The following is a 17,315-nucleotide window of genomic DNA, read 5'->3' on the forward strand; positions in this document are numbered from 1 at the left end:
AATATTTGCACATTAAAGAATACTATCAACAGAATAAAAGGGCAACCCACAGAATGGGAAAAATATATGCAGATCATATATCTGATAAGGGTTCAGTACCCAGAATATTTTAAAATGGGCTAAAGACTTGGATAGACAGTTCTCCAAAGAAGATATACAAATGGCCAAAAGCACATATAAAGATGCTCAACACCACTAGTCATTTCAAAAATGTAAATCAAAACCACAATGAGATACCACTTCAGATATATTTGGTTGGCTAAAACAAAAAACAAAAACAAATCAGAAAATAAGTATTGACAAGGATGTGGAGAAAGTGAAACACTCATATGTTGCCGGTGAAAATGTCAAATGGTACACCTGCTGTAGCAAACAGTTTGGCAGTTCCTCTCCTCAAAAATTTAAACATAACATTACAATATGAACCTGCAATTCCACTCCTAGATATATATTCAGATAAACTGGAAACAGACCCTCAAATAAATCTTGTAATTAATGCCCGTTGGAACACTATTCACAATAGCAAAAAGGAGGAAACAACCCAAATTACCATCAAAGATGAATGGATAAAAGAAAAAAATATGAGGGGCACCTGGGTGGCTCAGTGAGTTAAGCATTCAGCTCCTGATTTCAGGTCAGGTCATGATTTCAGAATCCTGGGATCAAGTCTTGCGGCAGGCTCCATGCTCAGCAGGTAGTTCCCTCTCCCTCTACCCCTTCCCCCACTTGCTCTCTGTCTCTCTCTAAAATAAATAAATAAATCTTAAAAAGATGAATGAATAAACAAAACATAATATAGTCACACAAAGCAATATTATTCAACTATAAGAAAGAATGAAGTACTAATACACACTACAACATGAATGAACCTTGAAGATATTGTGCTAAGTAAAAGACGTCAGACACAAAAGGTCACATATTGTATGGTTTCATTTATATGAAATATCCAGGATGGGCAAATCCATAGAGACAACAAATTCATGGCGGCAGAGTTTGTGGGGAAAGGAGAATGGGGAGTGACTATTTAATGTGTATGCAGTTTCCTTTTGGGGTGATGAAAATATTCTGGAACTAGAGTGATGATGGTTGTACAACATTGTTAATGTACTAAATGTAACTGAATTAGACACTAAAATGGTTTAAAAGTTGAATTTTATGTTATATTTATTTTGCCATAATAAAATACATAAAAAGAAAAAAGTTCAATGACCATGTTCAAGTGGTAATAAGTCAGTAACACCAACTTTGCTGATGAAAATATTTCTAGAAATAAGAAAATTGATAATACATATACAAACGATTTCAAAATTAGTACAAAGTACTAAACTTACTGCCAAGACTCAGAGAGAGGGCAAAGTATAAGATAATCTGGACCTTTTCTTTCAAAGTAATGATGATTTTTTAAAAGAATATTTTACAATTTTAAGAGATAGCAAATACATGGGATTTATTACTCCCACAGAAGTGCAAATTGACTATGTAAAAATAACTTCAAAATTATTTAAAATAAAATATGATAGTCATAATGACTTAAGGAAATTTTGCAATGTTTTAAACCTGACATTTTGAAACTGATATGAAGAAGAAGAGAAAGCCTTCTTTCCTTCAACATATCCCTTGGTTCTACTAGTGGAAACTAAATATTGGGCAAGAAAAATAGTGGACCAACTCCACATGGCAGTTTTTATATTCTTAACTCACTATACTTTTAGAAGTTCAATCTGAGTCTTCACAACCTACTTTATCCCAAGCCTGCCTACAAAACATTTCATTGACAGATGTGGCTGGTGGTAGGTTTCCATTTTTAACAAAAGTTAGTTTCTTGTCTTAAGGTTTGAGTTTGTTTGAAAATCTTTCTGTTATTTCTTTTTCTAATTATGTTGGTTCATCCACTAAAATACTGTTTTCATAACAACTACTATTCACAGATGCCTATTTTTAATTTATATGAAAGGAAAACTGTAATTTAGAAACACAATGGCACATTTTTAAAATATTCATTTATAAATGGGCTAGCTTTGGACCAATCAGCTAGCTTTAGGAAAAAATGTTTATATTTTTGTTTCTTTTTAAAATTATACTAAAATTATTCAAAACCATTTATTTACTGTTAGATTCAGAATGCTTGCATCTGGTGGTGATACAGGTATCATGCCAATGATTAAGCTCTTAGATTAGCAGTGCTAATAATAATTTGTACACAGATGTTATAAAAAATAACCTCTTCTTATTCTAGTTATGCTTATTTTTATGTAACACAAAATTGGGGGGTTTTTTTCAAGTAAACAAATGACATCCACATTTTAAACCCAAATAAGTTCCTGGCTCAACTCCTACAAGTTGAAATCTACCCTCTGTAGTTACATTTCTCCTTTTTAAATCAATTACTACATTAATTGTAAAGAAGTTTTATGCCAAAATTATCACAATACCCCAGGGGGGAAAAGTCATAGGCTCTATATATAAATTAAACAGTACAAATGAAGTATTGGCATACATCAATTCATTCATTTTTTAATATAAGAGATGTACATCTACAGTTTGTCAAGCACAAGGCAAGGCGCAAGTGATATAGCAGAGAATAAATACAGATCCTGTTTGCAAGGAGGTTACCCTGTTGTCAGAGTATTGAATATACAACTATTCAAATAACTAAATAATTTTTTAAAGGTCATGGCATCCCTCTTTTCAAGTGATTTTTTAAAATTTCAAACATTTTACACTTTGTTTTGTAAAACCATTATTAAGACATGAACCACTCGTATTAAACTGAACTACCAGAGTTTTTTTAAGATTAAAGCTTAATGTTTGATAAGTGCTGTCAAGACTTTGGATTAAGCATTATAAACATCAATAATATTTATGTGAACCTAGGAAGTGCTCAGCAAAACTATATTAGTTAGGGCCTTTCATGTTGCAGGGAATATAGATCCACCAAGATGATGCAGATTCACTGGAAGAACACATGGGGAAGAAATTAATCTGAGGAAACTGACACAGCTTCTATACAACCAGACAACACAGAGAAATATAAAGAAGCAACAACTGTCTTCAAGCCCAAATAGCAATTCTAGTAACCAACTAGTGGCTCTGATGACGTGTTCATGTAATGATCGCCTCTGTCTCAAATATGTATTATCTGTCTCATAGTAACCGCCATTTGAAGTCAGCATTCAGTCTTCTCTTTCTCGCACGTCACAACAAAACCATCAGCAAATCCTGACTGCTCTAGATTCAAAATATAGCCTGAATCCCACCACTTCTCACGAGTTCCACAGCTAATGCCATTTCAAGCCACCATCATCTCTCTCCTGGACTGATCATCCTGTTTCTGCTCTCTCCCTCAGTCCAGTCTCCACACAGCAGCCTGAGCTGTTGTTAAAGGGCACGTCATGTCTTGTCACTTTTCTGTTCAAAATCCTCCAATGGCTTCCCAGCACACTTAAAATAAAAGTGCCTCGCCATGGTTTGTAAGGCTTTATAGAATTTGAGTCCTGGATACTTCCAATCTCATTAACTATCAGTTTCATTACCTATCTCCCACTGTTCCAACATTGACCTTCTCCCTGTCTCTTAAAAAACAACAATACTCCTGCCTCAAATCTTTTCCAAATGCTATTTTCTCTGCTGATAAATACTCTTCCCCCACGTGCTCTCTCCCTCATGTCTTCTAGATCTCTTCTCAATTCAACTATCTCCTCCTAAGAAAAGCCTTCCTTGACCACCCAATCTAAAAAAACAGAACAAACAAAAACATATAAAAATTCCATTCCCATCTCCGATTTATTTTTCTTTGTGGACTTAGCACTACCTAAAATAATATTATATAATTATTCTTTATTTAAGGCCAGTCTCCCCAACTAGGATGTAAGCTAATGAAGGTAAACTTTGCTCACTATTTCATCTTCAGCAGCTTAAATAGTGCCTCTCACATAGCAGATATTCAGTACTTATTTAATAACTATTTCTTCTGACTCAATATCCCTCTGTCTGCCTTTCTCTCTACTGCCTCTACTTCTGTAGGTCTAGAATTCAAAACTTCTAAGAAACACTCCCCTTTCCTGAGTTAATCACCATTCAACAGTGATTGTCTAATTAGATCCGGTTACCCAGTAGGCAGCCAGATGGGAGTCTTGGCTATAGCACCAATCTCTGGTCCCCAATCTCTTATGGCTAGAGCTTCAAGGCACATGGCATAAAACATGAATCCCCTGTGGCCATTTTCCTCATGTTTTGTGAAAACATAATAGGCACTTAGTTTCTTGGACTCCCGTCTAATATAAAAATAACAAAGTAGAGGGGTGCCTGGGTGGCTCAGTCCATTAAATGTCTGCCTTAGGCTCAGGTCATGATCTCAGGGTTCTGGGATCAAGCCCCACATCCTTTGGGATCCCTGCTCAGCTGGGAGCCTGCTTCTCCCTCTCCCTCTGCAGCTCCCCCTACTTGTGCCCTCGCATGCACTCTCTCTCTGTCAAATAAATAAATAAAATCTTTTTTAAAAAATTACAAAGTAGATCTTTCACTTTGGTTATTTTCCTTCACTCTTTCTCTTTCCATTATGGGTTACAAATTTTCGTGCCACCTATCTAAGGCAACAAATAGGGCCAAACTTCAAAGGGAATTCCTTTCTTCTCCCCACCAAAATGCTTATTCTATCTCTCCCTCTGAGCAAACCCCTAATCCCACCCTCACTATTTCCCTTCAGTTTTTATGGGGAAAATTTTCTAATATATAAATTTGTGAGCCATGGTGTTGTAGGTAATTTATTACTTTTTTCTGAAGACTTTTTTTCTCATTTTAATAAGGAATCTTACAGAAAGCGTGCTTTAACCCAGGAGCAAGAACCTTTAATATGCAATTTTGGGCAGTAGGACGATGATTATGAAGATAATGGCCTTCCTAAAATCCCTCAAATGACTTCACTTGCATGACTATTATTAACCTATTCATGAAACTATCCTGTTGTGTGCAATTCTCATTCATTCACACATTCATTCAGCAAATATTATTGAGTGCCTATTTTGATAAGGCACCACGCAGGGCTCTTGGGTCACAAGAGTGGGCTTTCAGCAGAAAGTTATCCTCTTAATGTTTTATTATTAAATATTTCTGGGAATAAATACACTGCTAAAGCATGTTTAACCAGCAACAATCAGGGTGGATTACTCAGACTTCTTTACTATGGATCACCTGTTTATAGGCAGTACAGGTATATTATGAAATTATTAAATGTATGGGGTAAATTTTCTAATGTATAAATCCCTATGATATGGTGTCACTTCCAATTTAGTTAAGAAAATTGCATTTTGTTCTACACTGTACTCAATTTACTCAACAAGCTGTTTTACTTTTTTAATATTTATTAAAAGATGAGTACCATGACTAAGTATATACTGTTTACACAAATTTACTCATAAGTACAAACAATTTACTTAAGCTTCCATAAATTTCCATTATATCCATTCATTTTGTTAATATGGTCAAAACGTGTTTTATTTCATAAATGGGTCAACCACTTCTATTTTTGATAAAAAGGTAATATCCATTCTTTATAAATATTTTTTGAAAAATGTTCATCTTCACCAGCTTTAAAATCATCTCTTTAGCCAGTTTTAATGTGCCCTACAATATAGCCACAATACATTGCATTACCATCTGCACTAAATGCTATCCTCCCACTCTGCCTTGTTATTCTTACACCTAATCCTCTTTGTAACCCTTACACCTCCCACACTATCCTAACTTCATAATTGTCACAAAGGAAATGATCATTTCATCTCACACACCATCATTTTCAGCAAATTTTCTCATCCTGGTGATGTGGCCTTTAATTCCAGCCATCTGACTATATAAGACCTTTCTTCTCAGGCCATCAGTGGGATGACATTGATAAACTCGGTCCCTCTACTCCTCTAAATAGATGACTGCTATATTTTGCTTTGACTCTTAGACATATTGAACATATAGATAACATTTTGATAGCCTCATGTTCACAGACTTTTTTATATCTCCACAACATTTTTATGTTCTCCTGCAATGCCATTTTAAGATCAAATATCTAAGCCACTTAACTTAATTGGGAAACATTGTGCTAATTAAGCCAAGGGTGTTGTTTCAAGTGCCATAATAACCAATTAGCTGGAAAAAAAGCAAATATAAAAAAGACTATATCTCTATGGTGGGTAAAGCACTCACCATTTCATCAATATCAGAGGAGGTGACCAATGTATAGAGATTACCAAGTGGTATAGCACCATATTTGAAAAGCAATTCATATTCTATGCTCACTAGGTCAGCAGTATCAACTCCACATGCTCTGGACAACATATTAAATGCATATAATTGCTATGGAATATTAATTATATAAGCATAATTAATTTGTGCAACATTCTTATCCACAGATAGCTGCATTTAAGGTGAAGGGACAGATCTCATTCCACAGAATTGATCAGGTGGAAAGATTCACTGAACTGGGAGTTATGAGACCTAACCTAGTTCTTGACTCTTTTTTCAATCCCAAATGATAACTACTTAAACCAGATTGTATCAAAGGATGGAAAAGGCAAGAAAGGTGAAAATGTCTCTAAAATTCTCTTTTGGTGGGATAGATAATAAATCCACTATGTCTAAATAATGGAGAGAAAGAACATTGGAAAGCCCTCACAGTTCCAGAATGAACTGACAGACAATAAGCAGTACTCCAAGGAAGTAAGCAGTCAGTGTTAATAAAGGGAACCATAAAGGGATATATTCCTTCCTATCTACAGAGCATCTACTGATTCAGATAGGCCAGATTGACATGACAGAAATGAACATAATAGTGTCTCTCAAGATGGGTATCTGGCCCAGGGAGTCTGAACAGGTGTTTTCTATAAGATTTTTAAAAATTTTTTGTCTTCATTTCCATGTTAAGTTTTTAAATTATTATCAGCATTTTATTTATCATATGAATGCTTGCCTTCCAATTATACTACAACGTAATTTTGGTGCCCATGACAATTTACAATTACAATTACATTACATTACATTAGCCCCAAACAATCACCTAAAATGAAAACATTAAATTTATAATGCACTCTCCAACAAGGAGCGTTTCAAATCTGAGTATGAATCAGTTTTTCAAATATATTTACTTTACACGATCATTCTTCTCCTGTTCCACCCAATACATTCACTGACTTAAATCTACTTTAAGAATTTCTAGCTTTTGTCATATTACTGGCCCATGAAATGACTTCAATGTCTGCCAAAGGTGCTACCATCCAATGGTTCTAGAGCTACCAATTTTTAAGTTGTCAGAGAAATGTCAGGTTCCCATTCTGTGCCGTGCTTTAACACCTCAGCCTAAGTAGTGTCAGTTGTGCCCATAGACTCAGAGAGTCTCTCGTGAAAGCTTCTTCAGCTACCACCTGCAGCTCTTCTCTCCCCAGAATTGGATATGGGCCCACTGAGCCAGGTCATGGAACCAATACCTGAGACAGACAAACACTATTGCATTACATGGTTGCTTTGCACAAGGTCAAAATCCTCCTTTCTTTGGAAAGAAAATGTAAAGCAAAATAAATTCCAATGATGCTCTGATCCAGTTCATAAGACATATTGGAACATATCTCAATCCTAACTGGCATATTTTGCCTCAGTCTACCCCTTACTGCCCAGAATCCCATTATAAGGCAATAAGGACCATTCGGGGGGCGGGGAGGGGATGCAACCTAAAGGAAGAAATAGAGAGGCAAAAAGAACTTTAAAAAACTTAGCGTTCAAAAGAAAAGGGTAATTCTCAATGCACCATGTTTCTAAACTTACCCTCCACAGATCTATGATTCCTACAGTGAGTAGCGGCCTCTAAGCAAAATTTGAAAAGGCCATTTCAGTTTGCTGTAAGACACTGGCTCACAGATGGCACTCTTTGATAGTCTTTTAATGGAATATATCACTAAAGAAAGGGAGGGATTCTCCATCACTTCACCATAAACTACCATTCAGCTCTGGGGTATGTCAGGAAAGGGTAGCTGCAAGGGCAGCAGCAAGGTCCAACAGGAGCCTGAGGGACCTGGCAAGAAATAGTAGGTTTCTTTTTAAGAATACATGTGAAAGATAATCTGGAAAGTTTGAGAATACCAGTGTCCTTCATAAGAAGGTGGGGGTCAAAAGTCAAGAAATTTTGGTCATTATTCTTAATTTGACCCTTGGAGAAAGTCAGGTTACAATGATAATGGCTACCATTTATTCAAAACAATATATGGGACAGACTTACACTAAAAAAAATTATTGTTTATCTGAAATTCTGATTTAACTGGGGACCTTGTATTTTTATTTGCTAAATCTGGCAACTCTATTCCTAGAAGCTTGGGATAAACATGGAGATGCATCACCCAGATCTTCCTTTTAGGAAGGACTTGCCATACAGCAACAAAGAAAATGGCCAGTGCACTATTATCTTCAGCTGTCAGCCCCAGCAAGGTCTGCCTCAGCTGCAGAGAATTACATCTCAAAAAATCATATGTTTTTGGGACGCCTGGGTGGCTCAGTTGGTCAAGCATCTGACTCTTGATTTTGGCTCAGGTCATGATCTTAGGGTTGTGAGATCAAGCCCTGCATCTGTCTCTGAGCTGACCACAGAATCTGCTTGAGATATTCTCCCTCTCCCTTTGCGTCTCCCCCTGATCACACTCTCTCACTCTAAATAAATAAAATCTTTTTTAAAAAAGAAGAAGAGGGGGAGGAGCAAGATGGCAGAGGAGTAGGAGACCTAAATATCGTCTGGTCCCAGGAATTCAGCTAGATAGTTATCAAACCATTCAGAACACCTACAAACTCAACAGGAGATTGAAGAAAAGAATAGCAGCAATTCTATGAACAGAAAAGCAACCACTTTCTGGAAGGTAGGACATGCGGAGAAGTGAATCCGAGGTGACAGACAGGAAAATAGACCGTAGGGGGAGGGAACCTCCGTCAGCCGGCTACCCGCAAGTGACAGAGCAGCAGAGCACAAAATCGGAACTTTTAGAAGTCTGCTCCGCTGAGGGACATCACTCCAATGGCTAAGCAGAGGATGGAACCTTCACTGAGACAGCGTGGTCTCAGGACCCTAGGGGTCACAGAAAGACAGGATGTGCCTGAGTGTGGCAAGGCTCCCAAGTATTGGAGCGGGTAAGCCGGCTGCCAAGACGGAGCCAAGGAGTGGTCTCTCAGCTTGGGGTTGCCATAAACCGTGACCTGCCGCACAGTGGGGCCACTGCTCTTCCAGCAGGGACCCAATAAGTGGCAGATCCGAGGAGACTCCCCTTCTTCCCCTGGTAGGAGCTCACGGGAGTGCACTGCAGGAATCCGCTGGGTTTGGAGACTCCAAATGGGGTTGTGTGCCAGAGATAGAAATGCTTGGTCACAGGCCAGGTGAGCACGGAGTGCGGCCAGAGACCAGGGAGAGGGGAGTGACTGACTGCTTTCCTCTGGGGGCTCACTGACGAGTGGGGCCCTGAGTTCTCGGCTCCTCTGGGACTAGAGATTGGGAAGCCGCCATTTTCACTCTAGCCCTCCAAAGCTATACAGAAAGCTTGCAGGGAACAAAAGCTACCAAGAGCAAACCCGAGCAGATTATTTAGCCCGGCCCCTGACAAAGACCAGGCAATTCCACCTCCCACAAATACATTTGGGAACCACGGCAACAGGCCCCTCCCCCAGAAGATCAGCAAGAACAGCCAGCCAAGACCAAGTTTACCGATGAATGTGAACAACAGAACTCCAGCACTAGGTGGATACAGCACATAGAATTCATGGCTTTTTTCACATGATTCTTTAGTCTTTCAAAGTTAATTTTTTAAATTTTCTTTATTTTTTCTTTCTCTATTTTTTATTTGAATTTTTCTTCTTTCTTTTTTCAAACATCTTATCAATTCCTTTTTTAAAAATCTTTTAATTTTCATTATTACAGTCATATTCTATCCTTTCATTGTATTTAACCTTGTTTTTGTATATATATATATATATATATAAGCTTTTCTTTCTTTAAAATTTTGGGATACAGTTTCTTCTAACAGACCAAAATATACCCTAAATCTAGTTTTCATCCAGTCTCCCACCTAATCACATTCTCTTTCTCTTTTTCTAATTTTTTCCTTCTTTTTTCAACCAACTTCTTATCTTATCAATTCCTTTTTTAAAATCTTTTTTAATTTTCATCTTTACAGTCATATTCCATCCCTTCATCATATTTACCCTTATTTTTGTGTGTGTGTATATATATATATATATATATATATATATAAGTTTTTCTTTCTTTAAAATTTTGGGAAGCAATTTCTTCTAACAGACCAAAATACACCCAAAATCTAGTGTGTGGCTCTGTTCTATTCACCAGCCTGATCATATTCTTTTTTTTTCTTTTCTTTTTTTCCCCCCTGGTTTCGGGGTCTCTTCTGATTTGTTTAGCGTGTATTTTTCTGGGGTTGTTGTTACCCTTTCAGCATTTTGTTCTCTCATTCATCTATTCTCCTCTGGACAAAATGACAAGATGGAAAAACTCACCTCAAAAAAAAGAACAAGAGGCAGTACCAACTGCCAAGGACCTAATCCATACAGACATTAGTAAGATGTCAGAACTAGACTTCAGAATGACGATTATAAATATACTCACTGGGCTTGAAAGAAGCACAGAAGATACTAGAAAATCCCTTTCTGGACATGTAGAAGAACTAAAATTTAACCAAGTTGAAATCAAAAAGGCTATTAATGAGGTGTAATAAAAAATGGAGACTCTAACTGCTAGGATAAACAAGGCAGAAGAGAGAATTAGTGACTAGAAGACTAAATGATGGAGAATAAAGAAGCTGAGAAAAGAGAGATAAACAACTACTGGATCACGAGGGGAGAATTCGAGAGATAAGTGATACCATAAAGCAAAACAACATTAGAATAATTGGGATCCCAGAAGAAGAAGAAAGGGGGGGGCAGAAGGTATATTGGAGCAAATTATACCAGAGAACTTCCCTAATTTGGGGAAGGAAACAGGCATCAAAATCCAGGAGGCACAGAGAACCCCCCTCAAAATCAATAAAAATAGGTCAACACCCCGACATCTCATAGTAAAACTCACATCTCAGAGACAAAGAGAAAATCCTGAAAGCAGCTCAGGACAAGAGGTCTGTAACCTACGATGGTAGAAACATTAGATTGGCAGCAGGCCTAACCACAGAGACCTGGCAGGACAGAAAGGACTGGCATAAAGGACTGGCTCTAGTTTAGAGCACTAAACTAGAAAAATATGCAACCAATATACTACATCCAGCTAGGCTGTCATTGAAAATAGAAGGAGATAAAAAGCTTCCAGGACAAACAAAAACTAAAGGAATTTGTGAACACCAAACCAGCCCTACAAGAAATATTGAAAGGGGTCCTCTAAGCAAGGAAAGAGCATAAAAGTAACATAGGCCAGAAAGGAACAGAGACAATATACAGTAACAGTCACATTACAGGCAATGCAATGGCACTAAAGTCATATCTTTCAATAGTTACCCTGAATGTAAATGGGCTAAATGCCCTAGTCAAAAGACACAAGGTATCAGATTGGATAAAAAAACAAGACCCATCTATATGCTGTCTGCAAGAGACACATTTTAGACCCAAAGACACCCCCAGATTTAAAGTGAGGGGATGGAAAACCATTTACCATGCTAATGGACATCAAAAGAAAGCTGGGGTGGCAATCCTCATACCAGACAAATTAGATTTTAAACCAAAGAGTATAATAAGAGATGAGGAAGGACACTAAATCACACTTAAAAGGTCTATACAACAAGAAGATCTAACAATTGTAAATATCTATGCCCCTAACATGGGAGCAGCCAATTATATAAGCCAATTAATAACAAAATCAAAGAAACACATTGACAATAATACAAAAATAGTAGGGGACTTTAACACACCCCTCACTGAAATGGACAGATCATCTAAACAAAAGATCAACAAGAAAATAAAGGCTTTAAATGACACATTAAACCAAATGGACTTCACAGATATATTCAGAACATTCCATCTCAAAGCAACAGAATACACATTCTTCTCTAGTGCACATGGAACATTCTCCAGAATAGATCATATCCTGGGTCACAAATCAGGTCTCAACCATTACCAAAAGACTGGGATCATTCCCTGAATATTTTTGCACCACAATGCTTTGAAACTAGAACTCAATCACAAGAGGAAAGTTGGAAAGAACTCAAATACACGGAGGCTAAAGAGCATCCTACTAAAGAATGAATGGGTCAACTAGGAAATTAAAGAAGAATTTAAAAAATTCATGACAACAAATGAAAATGAAAACACAACTGTTCAGAATCTTTGGGATGCAGCAAAAGCAGCCCTAAGAGGAAAGTATATAGCAATACAAGCCTTTCTCAAGAAACAAGAAAGGTCTCAAATACACAACCTAACCCTACACCTAAAGGAGCTGGAGAAAGAACAGCAAATAAAGCCTAAACCCAGCAGGAGAAGAGAAATAATAAAGATCAGAGCAGAAATCAATGAAACAGAAACCAAAACACAGTAGAACAGATCAACAAAACTAGGAGCTGGTTCTTTGAAAGAATTAAGAAGATTCATAAACCCCTGGCCAGACTTTTAAGAGACAGGACCCAAAAAATAAAATCACGAATGAAAGAGGAGAGATCACAACCAACACCAAAGAAATACAAACAATTATAAGAACATATTATGAGCAACTATATGCCAGCAAATTAGACAATCCGGAAGAAATGGATGCATTCTTAGAGACATATAAACTACCAAAACTGAACCAGGAAGAAATAGAAAACCTGGACAGGCCCATAACCAGTAAGGAAATTGAAGCGGTAATCAAAAATCTCCCAACAAACAAGAGCCCAGGGCCAGATGGCTTCCCAGGGGAATTCTACCAAGCATTTCAAGAAGAATTAATACCTGTTCTTCTGAAACTGTTCCAAAAAATTGAAATGGAAGGAAAACTTGCAAACTCATTTTATGATGCCAGCGTTACCTTGATCCCAAAACCAAAGACCTCATCAAAAAGGAGAACTATAGACCAATATCCCTGATGAACATGGATGCAAAAATTCTTACCAAATACTAGCCAACAGGATCCACAGTACATTAAAAGGATTATTCACCACGACCAAGTGGGATTTATTCCTGGGCTGCAAGGTTGGTTCAACATCTGCAAATCAATCAACGTGATACAATACATTAACAAAAGAAAGAACAAGAACCATATGACCCTCTCAATAGATGCAGAAAAAGCATTTGACAAAGTACAGCATCCTTTCTAGATTAAAACTCTTCAGAGTGTAGGGATAGAGGGTACATACCTCAATATCATAAAAGCCATCTATGAAAAACCCACAGTGAATATCATTCTCAATGGGGAAAAACTGAGAGCTTTTCCCCTAAGGTCAGGAACGCGGCAGGGATGTCCACTATCACCATTGCTATTAAACATAGTACTAGAAGTCCTAGCCCCAACAATCAGGGAACAAAAAAAAATAAAAGGCATCTGAATCAGCAAAGAAGAAGTGAAAATCTCACTTTTTGCAGATATGATACTTTATGTGCAAAACCCAAAAGACTCCACCCCAAAACTGCTAGAACTCATACAGGAATTCAGTAAAGTGGTAGGATATAAAATCAATGCACAGAAATCAGTTGCATTTCTATACACCAACAATAAGAAGAAAGAGAAATTAAGGAGTTGATCCCATTTACAATTGCACCCAAAACCATAAGATACCTAGGAATAAATCTAACCAAAGACGCAAAGAATCTGAACCTGTTCCAAAAAATAGAAATGGAAGGAAAACTTGCAAGACTTGACTCAGAAAACTATAGAATACTCATGAAAGAACCTGAGGAAGACACAAAGAAAACGTTCCATGCTCATGGATTGGAAGAACAAATATTGTGAAGATGTCTATGCTACTTGGAGCAATCTACACATTTAATGCAATCCCTATCCAAATACCAACAACTTTTTTCAAAGAAATGGAACAAATAATCCTAAAATTTGTATGGAACCAGAAAAGACCCTGAATAGCCAAAGGAATGTTGAAAAAGAAAACCAAAGCTGGTGGCATCACAATTCCAGACTTCAAGCTCTATTACAAAGCTGTCATCATCAAGACAGTATGGTACTGGCAGAAAAACAGATATATAGATCAATGGAACAGAATAGAGAGCCCAGAAATGGGCCCTCAACCCTATGGTCAACTTCAACAAAGCAGGAAAGAATGTCCAATGGAAAAAAGACAGTCTCTTCAACAAATGGTGTTGGAAATATTGGAAAGCCACATGCAGAAGAATAAAACTGGACCGTTTCCTTACATCACACACAAAAATAGACTCAAAATGGATGAAAGACCTAAATGTGAGACAGGAATCCATCAAAATCCTTGAGGAGAACACAGGAACCAAACTCTTCAACCTCAGCCACAGCAACTTCTTCCTAGAAACATCACCAAAGGCAAGGGAAGCAAGGGCAAAAATGAACTACTGGACTTCATCAAGATAAAAATCTTTTGCACAGCAAAGGAAACAGTCAACAAAACCAAAGGACAACCGACAGAATGGGAGAAGATATTTGCAAATGATATATCAGATAAAGGGCTAGTATTTTGTATCTGTAAAGAACTTATCAAACTCAACACCCAAGGAACAAATAATCCAACCAAGAAATGGGCAGAAGAGGGGTGCCTGGGTGGCTCAGTCGTTAAGCATCTACCTTTGGCTCAGCTTATGATCCCAGGGTCCTGGGATCGAGTCCCGCATTGGTCTCCCAGCTCAGCGGGAAGCCTGCTTCTCCCTCACCCACTCCCCCTGCTTGTATTCCCTCTCTTGCTGTGTGTGTGTCTCTCTCTCTCTCTGTCAAATGAATAAATAAAATCTTTAATAAAAAAAAAGATGTGAGAGTCTGTGTTTTAACAAGCCCTCCAGGAGATGCTGATGCTTGCTTCGACTGCTCAGGGCCTAGCCAGGAACTCTAAGAGGGCTGAGGAAAATTCTTCCTCCCCTACACAATCTTTTCAAAGGAGAAATACAGGGCACCAGAAGAATGAAAAACAAAGGAAGATACCCAGACTGAGGCCAAGGGCACCTAGGGAAAGGATGTTTAATCCCATGAAGGATGGATTATGTCCAGCCATGTGAAGAAGCAGAAAAGCACTGGAAGCAGAGGGAACAGCGTGTTAGGAAGCCCTGCGTATGGAGGAACCCGGGACATCTGAGGACAGAAGGAGGCCAGTGTGAGCAAGGAGCATGGTCACAGAAAGCCAAGCACTCAGATTGGCTATAGCATGCAAGGGCTTTTAGAGGAAAATCCTCCTTTCAGGTCCTGAAAGATTCTGGGTCACATCCATTGCAAAGTATCCCACTGAGCAGCTCATCAACCACCATGCAGGAAGACACCTTGCTTTGAGGTGGTTCCCTGTTCTGAACCTTTAGCAAAGTGTACACATTTGCCCCAAACTAATTCAGAGATAAGCGTAAGAGAAGTGCCAGGTCAGAACAAGCCAATGGCTTGTGGAAAATGACATAAGTAGCATATTTTAAAATGGGGCCAAAGAGGCCATTTCAGAGGCACTTCCTTGCATATCCTGTTTTCTGAATCTTTGAACTGGGCCAAACCACCTCAGCAAAAATAAGAATATTCTGTCTGAAAAGACTGATAAAATTGAACTTGTGTCTAGCAACCACTTTACCTGACCAACCAATGAAGTACAAATCTAGCCCTGCTTGCCAGCACCAACAAACTCTTCTTAAAAACAGCTTACCTATTCTTCCTCTTTCTTTCCCATAAAAACCCCAAGTCTACCTCTTATAAACAGAACACTATTTGGGTTTCTACTTAATCTGCCTACCCCAAATTGTTAATTCTTTGATCCCAAATAAACCCTTTGCCTCTTGAACTCAAAAAAAAAAAAATGTGATATATATATAGCTATATAGATATAGATATAGATATACACAATGGAATATTACGCATCCATCAAAAATGAAATCTTGCCATTTGCAACGACGTGGATAGAACTAGAGAGTATGATGCTAAGTGAAATAATTCAATCAGAGAAAGACAAGTATCATATGATCTCACTGATATGAGGAATTTGAGAAGTAAGACAGAGGATCATAGGGGAAGGGAAGGGAAAATGAAACAAGATGAAACCAGAGAGGGAGAAACCAGAAGAGACTCTTAATCTCAGGAAACAAACTGAGGGTTGCTGGAGTGGAGGGGGCCTGGGGGATAGACATTGGGAAGGGTATGTACTATGGTGAGTGTTATGAATTATGTAAGACGGATGAATCACAGACCTGTACCCCTGAAACAAATAATACATTTTATGTTGATAAAAAAAAAGAGATCATCAAGCATCAAAAATAAATAAATAAATAATAAATAAATAAGAACACCTCCCAGAGAAAAGCAATAAAATACACTCCTTTAAAAAAAAATAAAAGAAGAAAAGAAATCACATGTTTTCTAGGGTAACCCACATCCAGTGATTGAGGAAGTAAGCAATTTAAAGGCCCAGCAATTTTGGCCTGACCTAGGACAACTCTAGAGCTTCCCACTGAGTTGGCCAAGGCTTTGTCAGGCCTACTTCACAGTTCAACTTCTTCCTCTGTTCCATACTGCTTCTTCATCCATCCCTAACAAACATCTTGCATCCGCATTCAGTCTTAGTGCCGACTCCCGGAGAACCCAACCTCCAGAAGTTGGTGCCAGAAGTAGTCTCAAAAAATGCACAGTAAGATGGGGCTTTGCAACAAGTGCTCTCACTGCCTGACAATGAGGACCCCATCACTGTTGGGCAAGTAGAACACAACACCAGTTGGTAATCCAGTTGTTAAAACTTTCCTGGTGGTGAATTAGGAGGAGGTACTGGTAGAAGGGAAAGTATTAGCATGGAGGAAATAATAACAATAAGGGTAATGAGGTTAGATTAGTACTTCTAAATCCCACAGGTGCTTTACAAGAGATAATGGACAAATAAGAGTGAGTAACAGGTAACTGAAAACCAGATGTGAAAGCCAGAAGACCCTCTCAACTGTATACAAAAAAGCTCTCGTTTCCACAGGAAGAAGGCAGACAAAGCAAGGACCAAGCCCAGAATTTAACTGTCAGAGGAACTGAACTGAAGCAGGTCTGAGTGTAAAGGTCAGGAACTTGGTTGGGAAAACCTTTGACTTGGACACATGTAATGTGGACATATTGCTGAATATTCACCAAAGATTTGTGACTCCCTAGACTCCTTTTAACCTAGTGAGGCTGTAGAAGTGGCCCCCTTCCTACT

Source organism: Callorhinus ursinus, unplaced genomic scaffold (genome assembly GCF_003265705.2).
Source record: "Callorhinus ursinus isolate GAN/ISIS: 27379988/994484 unplaced genomic scaffold, GSC_fseal_2.0 scaffold2, whole genome shotgun sequence".
NCBI lineage: Eukaryota > Metazoa > Chordata > Mammalia > Carnivora > Otariidae > Callorhinus > Callorhinus ursinus.